A 15,985-nucleotide genomic window follows, 5' to 3' on the forward strand; every position below is an offset into this window, starting at 1 on the left:
AACGATCACCAAGAATGTATTGTTTTTAAAATCAGACTCTGAATCATCCGTAATCATCTCATTTAAATTATCTTCAGAACGTCTTTTGGGGTTTCTCTTTCGAATGTCCGGAAACTTTGGCCAGATGTTCAATTGAACAGCAATTGTTTTTTCGCTTAAAATTGTTTCCCATTGGTTCCTGGTCAACTTCAAATCAGCTAATAAGGCACCTCGGTGTCGGGCCTCAACATCTATGGTAGCGTCTCTAGCTTGGAGGACCACGTATCTTTCATTAATGGTAGTCAGTATTTTGAACCAAATTGAGGACAGCAAGATATATTTGAACTTGTTAATGTACTTGAGAATGCCAGTAAAATCTCCGCATGCTTGCGCAGTCAAATTTGACTTTTGTCTGAAGACTATGAAGAGAGCTCGGTACATTTTTTTTGAGGATGTCCCATCGTTGTGGAGTGCTGCTGAGAATAGTAAAACATTTTTATACAACTCCGAAGAAAGTAATTGCCGCCGTACAACATTGTGCAGCATAAACACCACATAAATTGAGACTGGGTTGCACAAGGCGAGTAACCAGCATTCTAGTTTTTGCCGGGAATGTGACGTAGTGCTCCGTTGTAAGATCCTTTCATATTAGCGCTCTTATCGTACCCTTGTGCACGACAATCTTTTAATGGGATTTCATGTTTACCTAGAGTATCGCAAATTAGATCAGCGATTTTCTGACCAGTTTTTTTGGTTACAATTCACGGAAGCCAATAACCGTTCTTGAATTGTAAAATTTGTTGCTTTCGAATTGAAATGGAGGTAGCGCAAAATGAACGTAGTCAACTTGACTAGCATCAGGCATAGCATCAACGATAATAGCAAAAAACTTGGCTTTCTTGCCTTGATCTAATATAGTTTCACTCACATAGTTGCACAAATTTCTAAAAACTCGTTCTGAATGTCTGGGGAAAGATAGTGAACTTGTAAACGTTTGTGCTGCTGTTGTGGAATCCTAACTTTCTCCAAATGATCTCTAAGTATCGGATCATATTGACTTATGAGATCTTAGATGCCCAAAATATGTCCATCGTTTCGTTCACCAAGATATATACTTTCGCCTTTGAAAGCTAAGCCTCTTTCACCCAAAAATAAAATAGTGTCCAAAATTCTATATAAAATTTCTTTCCACTTTCGAGTTTCAGTGATTAGCTGGTCATTGATAAGTGTATCAATTGTGCCTCCTTTTGAATTAGATTTTGCAAAGATCACCATTGAATATAACATTTAATGTGATCTTGAGTATTTTCGTGTGATGGCAGTTTATCGTGTAGCTTCTTCCATACCTGGAATTTCGAATATCCTCAGAACAAACTTTAGGTCGACTTAAAGTATTGGTGCTTAATCGACGGCATGGTAGGCAATAAAAAGCATTGCTACTGGCACTCTACACCAACCAGTCACGCTCCACTTTCTCTCCATTTCGCGAGATTCTGTACAACAACGAGTTAGGAAATGCCTCGTCATGACAATCACGTGGAAAAATAACAGGACACTTTTGATGACCTCGACGAATTATTTCGTTGACTTCTTCAGATCGCAAAACTCATTATTCACGGTACCGATATCGAAGTCGTTTAAATAATGTGGATTTTGATACAGAGTTGGTGGTATTGTTGGAAGACTTTTTGAAGATGGACCTTCATCAGTGTCACCACGAAACTTTACGATTTCGGATTCATGTAAACATACATTTTTGTTTGATGTTTCTATTGTCTCCTCGGGCCCAGGCAAAAAATCGTTTTCAGTATTCGTTGCTTTTGAAATCCGGCTTAAACTTTGCACACGGAACAACTAAATACTCTCCTGAATTAAAAAAATGCCTTAGTACCTCTAAATAGCGGGCCCCCTGAGAAACCCGGGCCCGGGGAGAATCCACCCATCCACCCCCCTCTCGTAGGGCCTGTACCCACCGGTGAATATAAACAGCAGCAACACATACTACTTATTTTCCATATTAAAGATTATATTGCTCAGTTGGTGTTGTTTTCAAGTACCTATGGCGTATCGATCCCAACAGAGCTTATTAAGATATAATCTATAAAAGGCAGCTACTGTTCGCCCTGCCAAAGCTTCATTGAAAAAGGCAAAGAGTTCACGCCTCTGGATTATGCTCTCATGGGTCTTCTTTAGATTTGGTTTTCCATCAAGTCAGTTTTACTAGGTGTAAAGACGCACGAATAAGGTACAATCAGTTTTTGAAGGCGAGATTCAGTATTTTTTCATATTGAATCAGTCTAAGTGCTTCAGCGATCATTGCGACGATTTTTGGGATCGCCTTCTTATGAATGGAGCTAACAGTTAACTACGAATTGGGAATTGTGTCCCCGCTTTTCCAACTCTCAACCCTATGCTTGAAAACTTTTTGTAGTTTTTGGGTCGGAATATTGACATTCTCACTTATTGACAATCGGATGGTGGAATGGAGTTCATTTGTATCCGAATGCTGTATCGGTTTCACCATCTTGTTTTTTTAGCAGTGAAGATAAGAGCTGAATTAGATCACCAGATTCTAGCACTTGTAGAATTTGTACTCCGTCTTGAAATCATCCCTTTTCTAACAGCCAACTTCTCAAGCTCATCCCACTCACGTCTTTCGATCTTACTTTTCTGCTTTCTAACTCAGCTTCTGGCAGTCACTGTGCTATGGAGTATGCGGGTCATGCCAAGGGCTATAAGTTCAAGTGGCATAAAATGAGAAAAATAAAATCAAGAGGATGTCGTCATTGTGCGTTAAGGAAACCCTCCGTATGTGATTCTGCCATGGAAAGCTTCTTAGCAAAATTCATCTGCCTACTCAAATATGGGTATAAAAAATGCAGCTGTTAATCAATAATTTTATTCTCTTGTGATAAAATTAATAAACACACTAGATAAATATAGATTACACTTGTTATTTTTGTTATCCAGTAGAGAGTTCCCGATAATATTGGGATTAGAAACTTGCACTGAAATCACAATCAATTTTTTCATGATTATGGAGTAAACAGAATTATCAATGACAATCTACATGAAAAAATTCGTTTCCCACCGATAATTTTCCTATTTGTGGTAAACAACAACAAGCAACAGTGTTTTAACGGTAATAAGGTCACATCATAAAAACGACACGACAACAAAGTAAAAAAGTGCAATTGAAAGCAATTGGCAACCGATCGAAAATAGGTAGTAGGTGAAATAATCATCGGTATCAATGACAATGCAAGTAAACAAATAACAACAACGTATTTTCTAACAGGAAAGTTGAAAATGTGGCCGAGAGATAATTTTTTGATAGCGTTTCACAAGTCGGTGCACCTAATTTTTATCAAAAATTATCAAAGGTGGTATCAAAAGAAGCGTTTTGACCTCCGTTTTCAGAATCCGAAAGCGAAAATTAAAATTTTTATTTCTGTCTAATGATATAAGAAAAAAATTGGTTCAAATTTTCATGTGGTTGTTGTATTTTGCCAAATTTGTTGTACACATACACACACTAATGCAGAAAGGTGTTCTGCGCGCATTTAATTTTAATCCCCAAACCGGTCTTTAACCCACCCAGGGCCCCATATTTCGGCCCCTCTAGGGGTCATTTTATGGGGTTTTGTAAATATCTTTCGACAGAAAAAAAAATTAATTTCCGCTTTCGGATTCTAAAAACGGAGGTCGAAACGCGTCTTTGGATACCACCTTTGATAATATTTGATAAAAAATTAGGTGCACCGTCTTGTAAAACGTTAGCAATTTTCAAAGAGTTGAGTATGGACCGAAACGCATGCAGCACGTGTAAATGCAGAGCCGAGTGGTGCATATGACAGTGGACGGAACAACCTTTGGTCACCACTCTACCCCTCTGTTGCACATATCAATATGTGCTATAAACCTTTTTTTGAGTTTTTACAACTTTCTGTGAAATATTTCTAATTTACCGTGCTTTAGCCAAAAAGATAAAGCAGTGGCTTGGCAATCCCTCCCAGCATATTGTTGGCATGAAAATCTTCCCGGAATTAGTAAAAATAAAAAATTAAAGTTAATATATCCGCCTTAACAGAGGCTATCCAAAGTTGGCATACACCATTGGAGAAGCCCAGCTCAATTCTCCTCGAGAGTATAATGCACTAAATGACTATTATTTTCTTATTTCAAGCAGCGGTCCCAGATATTCCAGAAAGGAGGTCCTAAGTGATTTTGTGCTATTTAATTTGTTCTAGTGAGAGTTAAGCATTTACACAGACTGCGATTCTAATCGTTCCTACTCTGAGCTATAGGGATACACTTCTTCTCACATTACCAGTCCAACTACTTAGCTATACCAATAAGCCTCCTCATTTCGCTCATAACAAAAGAGAAGGGACTTGAAATCAGGATGGGCAGTCTTAGAATTCACCTTTGGGAGTGCAATACTACTTTACTAACCGATGAAGGGACTCAAAGGGTTGATAAGCGCAATACAAAGCTTCAGAGCTTGCGCCACCCAATTGTCAACTTCACCTACGCGAAACAAATCCTGTTACAAATATGAATGTATCATACAACTCATTTGGCAGACGAGGCTCCAGCGCCCTCAACTTTCTCATGGAACTAGGGGGTGGAGGGCGGAATGACTTTGATGGTTTAATGTGGTGATATTAAGCGTTCCCGAGATGGTCGAGCGAGTTAGTACTTTGTTACCGGATCTAAATCCGGCAAAGGACCATCACCATCGATAAGACTCATGCGTTTATCTCTCAAACACAATAGCAACTAACCGATAAATCTATGGCCACCTACGGACTTGTTTAAAAACTAAGATAAATTAAGAAAATACACACATGACCAGAAGTTCGATTGGCACTTGACTTTTTAGGGTCTTTTGACGCTGCAAGTCAACAATTCTTCAAGAAACCACATGAGGCTAGTTCTATATGAAACTTAAAATGTGGCCCGTATAAATGATGAAAATGACTGACTACCTCAGGGAGGTGTCCTGTAAGAGCAAAGTATTAATTAATTTGTGAATTTCAAACTCCCTTCCCGCCTTAGGAAGCAACCCAATACGTAGCTGACTGCTGGTTAATTGCAAAGATGCAAATGCTTACGTCCCAGCCAAATTCACTGTATAGATTCGCGCAACCTTAAACTATTACCGACTAAAGGGACTCACGCGACTTTGGCACAACATCAATGTGAATTCTATAGCAGGTTTAACTCTTACCTGTCCAGCCAAAATCTTTCTGAGAAGTTCCAGCATGATATGCGTTCCCCTTCATATGCACCGTAAAACCAAACCATCTTACCCAAATGCCGTTTTGATCCCACTCGATTGAAACGCATTATTTTTGTAATACATTAAATGGTTTGTAACCACTTGTTTTGCGATGACGGCGCCGAATTTCGCCTTTTCCTGCTTGCTCTTCAGCCAACGTAAGTAAGATATTTTCGAGAATCGGTTACCAGCCCGTGAGTGGTATCTTATGCTGTTTTGAGATAGCCACGCATTAAATCTGTGCTAGACTGGCTAGTATGTATTCTCAAAAGTAGTCATTCAAATCATCTAACCATTGTCCTACGACTCGTCACATTTCTCCCAGGCGCATCTGAGTTACATATTCCCAATATCTTTTCTAGGTCACCGGTCCGGAAGAAGTGGATACCCAACTGGTAGTAGCGTCTGACCACGACTATAACGATGGTACTACGGGGCTCGTTTCTCCTCATTGCGGTAGGTCTTTCGAGGGCATGATGGTGGCTGTAGTCGGTATCCAAATGCGGTAAGAGTTGGTTAGCTCGAATGTGAAGTTACATTGAAACCGAGTGTCATGACTCATAGACTGGAGGAGGTGTTAGATAGACCTTCAACCCATTCAAACCCTCTTTCTCAAAATTTGTTTGAATGTAATGATATGCGGCGTTTTTCAGCTGAATTCTGAAAAAGAGCGTTTTTCAAAAAAAGCTGAGTGGTTCTCAAAAGTTTGCTTAGATAGGCTGTGTTCAAAACGAAGCTGTGATGGGTTGATATTGCACTGAGTAGTCGATAAAGTACACCTTTACAATGAAAACTGAAAAAAAGCTGTCAGTCTGAAGTACTCATAAAGTTCGATATATAAACATACATGTGTTGAATTGGATTTTATATTGCAGTTTTATCGCTATCTGTTTCACAAAAAACCGATGAGCCTTGACAAATCTATAAAAGGACAATAAAAATTGGTAACACGATGATAACAAATCAATAAACTGCTTATAACAAATAGATAACATTTCGATAACAAATCACTAACATTACAATGACAAACAAATCGATATATTTTCGGTAACAAATCCGTAACTTTTACTTCACAGACATACACTTCTGGAAGCACATTCATACGTGAATGCGTAAGAAATATGTGAAAAGGTTAAAGTTTATCCAAAGTTATGACCACGTTTACGTCATCAATGTTTGCATGATTTGCTAAACCAATTAATTGTTGTAATCATATTGTAACATATCCTCTTACCAAAAACTAAAAGCCCAACACACTCACACAAGCACGTATCAAAAATAAAGCATTTATGTTCAAACGGAATTTACGATTGCTTACATTTAAAAAGATGAACATCTATCAACAGATTAAGAAGAAAGTTTCCCACAAAACTACAAACTGGCTCAAGGGAAACAAATATTTATAAACTGGCAACTTATATATAAAGGTATATGTATACATATACATATCTACATACGTGCAATCATATATTCAAATAAGAAAAATGTATGGAAGAAACAAAAAAGGTTAGAAACGCAAAGGCATACTTGTTGAACTTCTGCCTCCTAACTGCCGCCTTTGCTATAGATATGTGTGTGTGTGTGTGTCAAAAGTATTGTGTAGGTGTAGGTGTTGCAATTATACATACACATATACGTATATACTATACCAATCATACTCGGTAGTGCTCGGTCATTTCACTAGTCTGTGATTGGTTGAAACGAAAGAATCCTGTTGCTCAGTAGGCTCTTATCATTGTTGTGCCGAGTATAAATTTGCCGATGCGCTATGTTATAATCCCATTCAAATTTTGGCGCTTGCATACATAACAGTAAATAGCGGTCAAAATTAAACTTAGCATTCTTTAATAAGTAAATTTTACGTGAAGCAACAAGTGTTAATGAAAGAAACAAAAATAAATTATAAAATAATATAAATCAGTTATCTAATTAAAAGCAGAATAATACAACATTTGTAAATCTACAAAGCTTTCAAAATACCAAGCAAATGTGCGCGGAACAAAAAAAAAAGTTTTCGCGCTCAAAATAAAGTAAAGAGATCATTTAAAGTGCGATAAATATCAGATCAGCTTTCTCAAAAAAAGTGTTTAAAGTGACTGACTTTAGCGTTAAAATTTTCCAAACAGCAACTTATTTCGATTTATTGGTGTTTTAAAAGCTTCAATCATTATTTCCAAACTTGGTAAGTAAAAAAATGTTTAACGTTAACTTAATTAGGGTGATGCGTCCCGGATATTTCCGAAATGTCCCGGATTTTACTAAATTCGAGGTAAGACGAGAAAAAAACCTGCGAATCCAAATGTGACTTGGTTTTTTGAGATTTCGAAAATCGTTCAGTTCCTTTTTTCCATTCCAGCTCATAACGCTAATTGTAAACGAGTGTTTTCATTACTAAATTTGCAATGGACGGACGAAAGGAATCGTTTCGATGTAGAAAACATGACGCACATTATGATCGTGCAATTTAATTTTGCAAACTTGACGTGCCATAATTTTTTTCGACATTCGTCAATGAATGTTAAAATTCTAAAACAAATTGCTTGTTCACAGAAGTATGGATTGAGTCAGAAAAAATTGGACAAAGATTCAACTGAAATTTAAATTTGATTTGTACTCTGAAGATTTGACTGAAGCTATGTATCATATGTATGTATGTTTCTCATGACTATAGGATAATGCAATAAGTCTTGACTGAATATTTTAACTTATAATGGCAAAACTACATTAAATGCGGGTAGTAACATGAATGTGTGAATCGTGTACTATTTTACTATTGTGCTTAAAAACAAGCCAATAGACCCTTAATCCCCCCCCCCCCCGCTTCCTACCACATATTGGGGGGAAACTTGGACTAGGCTTCCTGGATTGGCATCCAAATGATCTGGTCACCCTAACTTGATACATTTTTATTCACTTTTAAACTTTGGACAGTTAAATAAGCATATAAACTCGGCATCGAATAAAATTTCCCCCTTATTTTTGTATATGTGCTTCCTTATTAAGTATCCGACAAGAATAAATAGCCCACTCCAGTGTTTAGTATCAATGTCAGATGAGAACCAAATCTTGCTAAAAACGAGGATTCATTCCATAAACATTTTGTACGGAACAGATCGTACAATTGTTTACCGTTCTCTTCTTTATCAAACGCTTTTACGGGGCTCATACGAAACTGAGTTTTAAAATTTTGATATCCCCATAGTTAAGAGACACTGTGTTTATTTCACGCCTCAAAAGAGTAAATCTGTTTTTTTTTTTTTTGTAAATTTGACATCTTTTATCCACCGTTTCTCGGAAACTCCTAGTTTTCCAATAATGCCATGGTTGTTTTTTTTTTTTTTTGTTTTGCTTAGCAATGTCAAGTTCAAGGTATCATGTATGTAAATCGTTTAAAAATTACCGAATATCTATTGCCTACACTCTATACCGTCTCATCTTCTAGCAAATAACGCTGCCTGTAAAGTATCTGCCATAAAATATGCGTTGTGATTTATTGGCGCATTCCAAACATTTTTCCACTGGCTCAAAGCGCAATGTATTCTGAAGCATGAGCTTTCTTATATAACAACGAAAATCAAAAATCCGCGTATGTATATGCAAGCGTCAAAAAAACAGTTCCAATATTGGAACTCAAGGAAGTTATGTGCCATTTCTCGACACTTGCATTTGTCGCCTCCAAAGCCGCTTCGAAAAGCACAAAGCAATTTTCCAAAGCTTTGGCCAGTTATATTTCAAGAATTGGAATTAAATAAAGGGTAATGCACAAAACTCTACAAATTTTATGAAGAATTACTGGATTGTTCAGAAAGTAATTTCGTTTCTGAATTCAAAAATTTGCTGCGGCTGTCAGATCTAGAAGCAGCAAGCGACTTAAGTCTTAAAAAGCTTCTAGTATTTGCCAAGAAGACAGAGTTATTTTATAACACAGGTCTTGGTTTTTGATAGGGTTTTTCAGTTTGGTCGTTAAACCAAACTTCCATAACTGGATTTATTTGACTGAAGACTTAATCCAGAAAGAATGTATCCAAAAGCTTCGGAAATTTAAAAACTATTAATGAACGAATGGGTTTTGGAACAAACTTTAAATTTTTTAAACTCATGCATACATTTTGCAAACATGAAATAAAATAACCGATATAATTTTCTTTCCAATGACACACATTTTTTTATACTCAGCGTGCTTTGCACACAGAGTATACTAATTTTGATTGGATAACGGTTGGTTGCACAGGTATAAAGGAATCGAGATAGATATAGGCTTCCATATATCAAAATCATCAGTATCGAAACAAAATTTGATTGACTCATGTCCGTCCGTCCGTCCGTTCGCCCGTCCGTCTGTCCGTTAACACGATAACTTGAGTAAATTTGGTACACGAGCTTATCTGGACCCAGAATAGATTGTCACTGAAAATGAGCGAAATCGGATGATAACCACGCCCACTTTATATATATATATATAACATTTTGGAAAACACAAAAAATCTGATTATTTAGTAAATAATTAGCCGATGTGGACTTTTTATTAAAGTAACAAAACAAAGCAAACGGCGTTATGTCACAACTTGATTTGTTTATGGTCGAACCTACGCTCACATAACATTCATCCCATGACATGGTTGGAAAAGCTTTTAGGCGATATTGACCGTTTCTAAGCAAGATACGCAAACATCTTTACTTTGCAATAACTGACCCCAATTGAGATCTAGTATACCTCCACGTGTCCATCCCAAGTCAGTGGCTGTTGATGGAAACACTACTTCAAGGGCCATTGCTTCTTGTTTCGACACTAATCATGGCCCAAAGCCATATATCAGGACAGGTATGTTGAGAGAAGAAGAGTGTGATTATAGTTCAATTACTTTGCAACTGCCCACTCAGTTCAAAGTATCTTCGATGTTGACAAATTCTCCATGATTTGTCATGTATTGAAAATCTACACGAAAGTAGAATTACCACGCGGCCGCCTTGGTGTTTTGGCAGCGTGCTCCGCCTACCATATCAGAGGTACTGGGTTCAAGTCCCACGCAAAGCAACATCAAAAAATTAAAAAACAGTTTTTCTAAGCGGATTCGCCCCTCGGCAGTGGTTGGGAGAACCCTCTAAGCATATTTCTGCCATAAAAAGTTTCTCAGTGAATATTCATCTGCCGTTTGGAGTCCGTATAAAACACGTACGTCCCGTTCCACAAAATTGTAGGAAAAAGTAAAAACGAGCAAGCAAATGTGAAAAGAATCGGAGTCAAATCATGCTAAGTATCTTTTTATTTTAGAAGAATAACCAAACAAGGAGCTGCACCGATCCAGTCAGTTAAAGGACTTTGGTCTTTAGATCTTTGCGCAATAAGCTATATAGGACTTTTATGCGATGTTAAGCAGACGGGAATTAGATTCGTTTAGGGTATCGCCATTCCTATGACTTTGGCAAAGCATATTTTAACTTTATGATGGAGACATGCACTTGTCCGAAGACAATTTAAATATGATGTATGCTCTTTACAAGCAGTCGCCTGCGTAGTAGAGTTTTTTGGCGCTCTAGTCATATCAGCTGAAGTCTGGAGCTCCACGTCGATCAGTTTTTTTCTTATGGCTTAAGCAGATATAATACGTTACTGTGGCCGTATTCTCACTTGGAGCTTAAGCGCATGTAAGTCTTATAATGAAGAACCTCGCATTAGTGCGAATCTCGGTGAAAAACTTTTTACAGCCAAATACGTATTCCCGACTGCAGCAGCCAGATGTTGCACAACTTGGAGAGCCAGTATGATGAAGCGTTGATCCCTTCTGAGGCTCCCCTCTTCCTGGCGCAACCCAACAAACTGTTTTTTTGGATCACATTTCCTCCATATTTTCAAAACAATATGAGAGCTTTGAAAATTTCCCAAGGTCCCTGCAGCAGTTTAAACGTCTAGGTAAGGCCTAGAATTTGTAAAGCGAGTTTAAACTTCTGTTAAAGTTGACTGGAGTTTAATTTTGTCACTTTGATCGATAACATAAAATTTTGATACTCAACTTGGTTTAAGCGGTCAAAGTGGCAGCGGCCAACTCTAGCAAACTTTAACTCGCTAACTCTCTAATTCACAAGCATACACATATAAATATATGATATTTATATACAAAACTACACAAGATTACTTTTAATTTGTAATATATTTTTAATTGCTTTAAACCCTAAATAAGTACTAATCAATAAACTCCAAAGCCACATCCTTAATAAGCTGTAAACGCTAAGCAGGATGATAGTACACGAGTAACATTCGTTTTGTCCAAATGCCATCAATGGAGACAAAAACAAAACAGGAAATTTTTAAAAGCAAATCGTGCATAAAAGCTTTGGCGGGCAAAATTATTTCTTTACATAGTTATGAATGAGATAAATTGTGTCTAAAACAGGAAGTTAGATATTGTAAGCACGCTCGCTGTTCATTACACTGCGTAACAAATTTCCACTTTTCAAAATTTTCCAAAGAAATTTTTATCACATTAGATGTAATTTTGCATGCTGATTTCATAAATCATTTTACTTTTTCGTAACAGCGCTAGTTTTCGAGATATTTTCGACTACCCGAAAACTTATCCCACAGGAGTAAAAAAGTGCAAAAACAAAAAATTCAACAATTTACAAAAGCAAACCTCAATTTGTTTTAATACTTCATTTATTATTTGCCTTTGTTCGTTCATTTTAAACTATTGGTTTTTGTATTTGCTATGTATTTGTTGTTTCATTTAACGAAAATTAAAAAAAAAACCTACAAGAATGTCAATAATAAGGACTCAGCGAAAATGATCGACATTATTTTGTTTTGGTTCTTAAACTTTCGTTAAATTAAACAACAAAAAAAAAATGTAATGTGCGATAACCTCCGAAGAGATCTAAGGCCGAGCTTCTCTTCCAATTTGCGTCGTGCTCCTCTTGATTTTCCCTACAAATTGGCCGGACGGGACCTACATGTTTCATGCCGACTCCGAACGGCATCTGCAAGGCAGATGAGTTTTCACTGAGAGCTTTTCATGGCAGAAATACACCCGGAGCGCTTGCCAAACACTGCCGAGGGGCGACCCCGCTCAGAAAAATTTTCTTCTAAATGAAAAACCTTATTTCTAAAATTTTGATGTTGCTTTGCCCGGGCGTGAAATCAGGGCATACGGCGTGGTAGGCGGAGCATGCTACCATCACACCACGGTGGCCGCCCAAATTAAACAACAAATACACAACAAATACAAAAAAAAAAGTTTAAAATGAAAATGAAATTGAAGTTTGCGTCTTTCGCTTTTGTACTTTTCAATTACTGTTCATTCGTATTGGCTTTGACTAAGAGTATTTATTGTGTTTTCTTATAATATCTCCAAATTTTTTCGTGACTTTTATTTTAAAATTAATACAATTAATTAGGATTCTAACAATGGACACAAAAAGACGGCGTTGTTTGAATGATGCAGATAGTTTCTGTGTTGTTTGTGGTGAATATACCTTCAAAAAGTTTCGTAAAGTCATCACGGACTTTGTTAAAACAGGATATTTTAATTACTTTGGAGTGAAAATTTTCCATGAAAAGAAGCCATGGGTGCCAAAAACTGCGTGCCAAAATTGTGTTGTGTCTCTACGACAATGGTCGAATGGAAAAAGATCAGCTCTCAAATTTAAGACACCAATGATTTGGCAGGAACCTACGAATCATCATGATGATTGTTATTTTTGTGTGGTAAACATTACTGGAATAAACTCGGCAAACAAAAACAAGTGGTCCTATCCGACATTGCCTTCTGCTCAGCGACCACTTCTGCACTCAAACGAATCATCAGTACCGCACACGTCATCAGCTTTTCAAGGAAGATGGGACACGCATATGATGGCCGATTACTGCTGGAGTCTTTGTCGTGAACTTGAACAAGACCCGCAGGCAAGAAAGTCTTATAAAAGGCAATTTTGTGCTGATACGCAGAAACAAATCATTTTTTCGTAATCAGCACCCTTAAATTGACTTAAAACGACTAAAAAAAGTCTGGAAAATTTTTCACTGTTGACCAGTGTTATCTGTTATTTCCTTTTTCTGCGTTACTCGTTTTACTCATTTTCCTGCGAAAAGCGCGTATGGCCTACGGTAAAGGAAGTAAAAAAAAAATATTAAAACTTTGCACTTTATTTTATTATTCTATTGCAATTAAATTAATACTTATGTAGGCACTTATAATTAAGTGCGTATTTATGAGGGATAGTAAGGTGCAGCTTTTGTCAACTGAATAGCGGACTTAGGTTAGGTTAGGTTGAACTGGCCGGTCCATGAGGACTTTACATAGACTGATTGAGTCCGTAGTGTTACCAGAAGTTTTTTTTAACCAAACTGAAAAACCCTCTCAAAAACCAGAAACTATGTTATAAAATAACTCCGTCCTCTTGGCAAATACTAGAAACTTCCTAGGACTTAAGCCACTTGTTGCTTCTAGATCTGACAGCTGTATCACTCCTAATAGCTGGAGTCTTAGCCTGGCAAGTGCACGGCACGAGCACAGAACGTGCTCGATCGTTTCCTCCTCCAACCCGCACTTCCACATATGCTATCACTGACCAAGCCTAATTTAAAGGAATGTGACGCCAGAAGGCAGTATCCAGTCAGAATACCTGTCATGAGTCTAAAGTCCTCTCTTTTTAATGATAGAAGCAACTTTTTTAGTCTAAGGTAGTAAGACCTACACATAATCTTCGACACTTCACAGCCTCGCGCTTGAACCCACGCCTTTCCCGCTTGGTCGATCATGTGCACCTCTCGCCTTCGCTTAATCTCGCCCAATGTAATTGGGACGTCTACGGAGCAAGCTTCAAGGGATGCGCCCTTTTTAGCTAGTTCATCCACTTTTTCATTCCCATCTATTCCCATATGCCCTGGGACCAAATATAGATGTATTCTTTTCCCTGCTCCGATTCTCTCCAGAGACTGCTTACACTCTAACACGTATTTAGATGCTGTGCTATGCGAAATTATTGCCCTAATTGCTGCTTGAATGTCAAGATAAAAGTTAACACGGTTGCAGCTTAAGCTATTCTCTTCCAGGGATTGTACTGCTTTGGTTACGGCTAATACTTCCGCTTGGAAAACGCTACAGTAAACCGGCAGCCTGTGGTATCTACTTATTTCCGGATCAGCACAGTATACCGCAGACCCTACTCCTTCCACTACTTTGGAACCATCTGTGTACACATGTATTGCCTCGTCCGCCATTTGCGCACCCTTGCGCCAACCCCCCCCCCTCTATTGTGGGCTTAAGATCTCCCTCGAAACGCAGATAGGGAGTCATGTAGTCTGTTCGTCTTGTGATTGATGACGCTATACTACTATGGCCATATGTTCGGCGCTCAAGCTGCCCCGAGGTACCGAGCCTGGTTGCAGTTATTAATGCTATGTTCTTTGCTACCAGGTCTACAGGTGGAATGTGCAGAATAGCATACAGTGCAGCCGTCGGGGTTGTTTTCAGGGCTCCCGTAATGCTAAGCATCGATAGTATGCATACCCCCTCTAATTTTTGAGGTACGTTGTTTTTTGTGTGGCTTTCCACCAAACAAGAACTGCATAGTATAGAATAGGGCTTACAATCGCTGTAAAAACCCAATGAGAATGAGAGGGCGATAGAATAGCGGACTTGTTCACGTTAGATTTTGAGTGCCTTAAAAGGATGAAAGCCACCTGTAAACTATTTCAGGCTTACAGAACATAATTACCTCGTAGGAACCTTCAAAATATGCCCAGTAGATGAGGTAGCAATTTGACGCCACCGAGCTGCATGCTGATATCAGTCAATCCGGTCCCGCCGATTGGAAAGGTTCGAATGATTTGATAGCTTACAGTATCTTATCATGGTCTATGATGCTTTGCAGTATCCGGAGAAAGAATGCGATTCTCTGGAAGTGCGCCTCCATTAAGACCTTCAGAGTTTCGCGCCTGGAAACAGTTCCTGAACTATTAGACTTCTTTATGCTACTTGAAGCTATGTATGTTTGATCCAGATAATATTTAAAAAAGTTTGGATTACTCATTTTTTGTCTATGGTTTTCATAGTATTGCTCCCGTAATTTTCTTTGTTTTAGCCCTTATACAGCGTTTGTGTTTGATAAAGCTACATCTCTAAGCATCCCAATCCTCGTTTGGGTTGTTGTGTTTAGCTTTGCTAAAGAATTTTCTAGTGATCAACCTAAGTAGCCTCAAGTCTTCGTTACGCCGCACTGTATTGGGTTTGGTGCATGGCCTATTTATGGAGCAGCACCGCCCTACCAATAATGGCATTCGCCTGTCTTACTTGAACTAATTGTGAGAGTAAACTTTTGAGATATTACTTCCGATAATAGTTTGCATAGTTCACATTTCTTGGATCTCCAAGCTTCCGGTTCTGAAGCAATGATGCAGAGTATCCTACTAAACCCCAGCGGGTTAGGGGGTCAGAATATTCCCGCGGTAGGTATGCCACAGTAAGAGGCGACTAAAATACCAGATTCAAGGGGATGTGTAGCGCAACCCTTCAGGTTGCCAGCGCAATATATAGCTTCTGCAAACCCAATTGTCAACCTCACCTATCCGCGGCGAATCCTGTTTCACTAACAGACGAGGTTCTGGCGACCCCAAGCTCCTCATGGAACTTGGGGGTGGGGAGGGAGGGGATGGCCTGAAGGTTTAATGTGGCCACATAAATCGTTCCCGAGATGGTCGGGCTAGCACCTAATGGTGCTGTGGTA

At 38.3% G+C, this 15,985-nt stretch overlaps 1 protein-coding gene and 1 pseudogene across 1 annotated transcript in view; both read left to right on the forward strand.

Moving 5' to 3' along the window:
* The first annotated feature begins 7,088 nt into the window (after positions 1-7,088).
* Positions 7,089-15,985, forward strand: part of CCHa2 (CCHamide-2) — an 85,810-nt gene continuing 76,913 nt past the window's right edge. Inside the window, exon 1 of the mRNA XM_067760812.1 lies at positions 7,089-7,445. The gene's annotated coding sequence lies outside the window, so the exon portion shown is untranslated. The remainder of the gene's footprint in view (positions 7,446-15,985) is intronic.
* The window catches only part of LOC137240489 (lipase 3-like), a 31,024-nt pseudogene continuing 27,704 nt past the window's right edge, over positions 12,666-15,985 (forward strand).

The sequence above is a fragment of the Eurosta solidaginis genome, chromosome 1 (genome assembly GCF_040869045.1).
Source record: "Eurosta solidaginis isolate ZX-2024a chromosome 1, ASM4086904v1, whole genome shotgun sequence".
In the NCBI taxonomy this organism is placed as follows: Eukaryota; Metazoa; Arthropoda; class Insecta; order Diptera; family Tephritidae; genus Eurosta; species Eurosta solidaginis.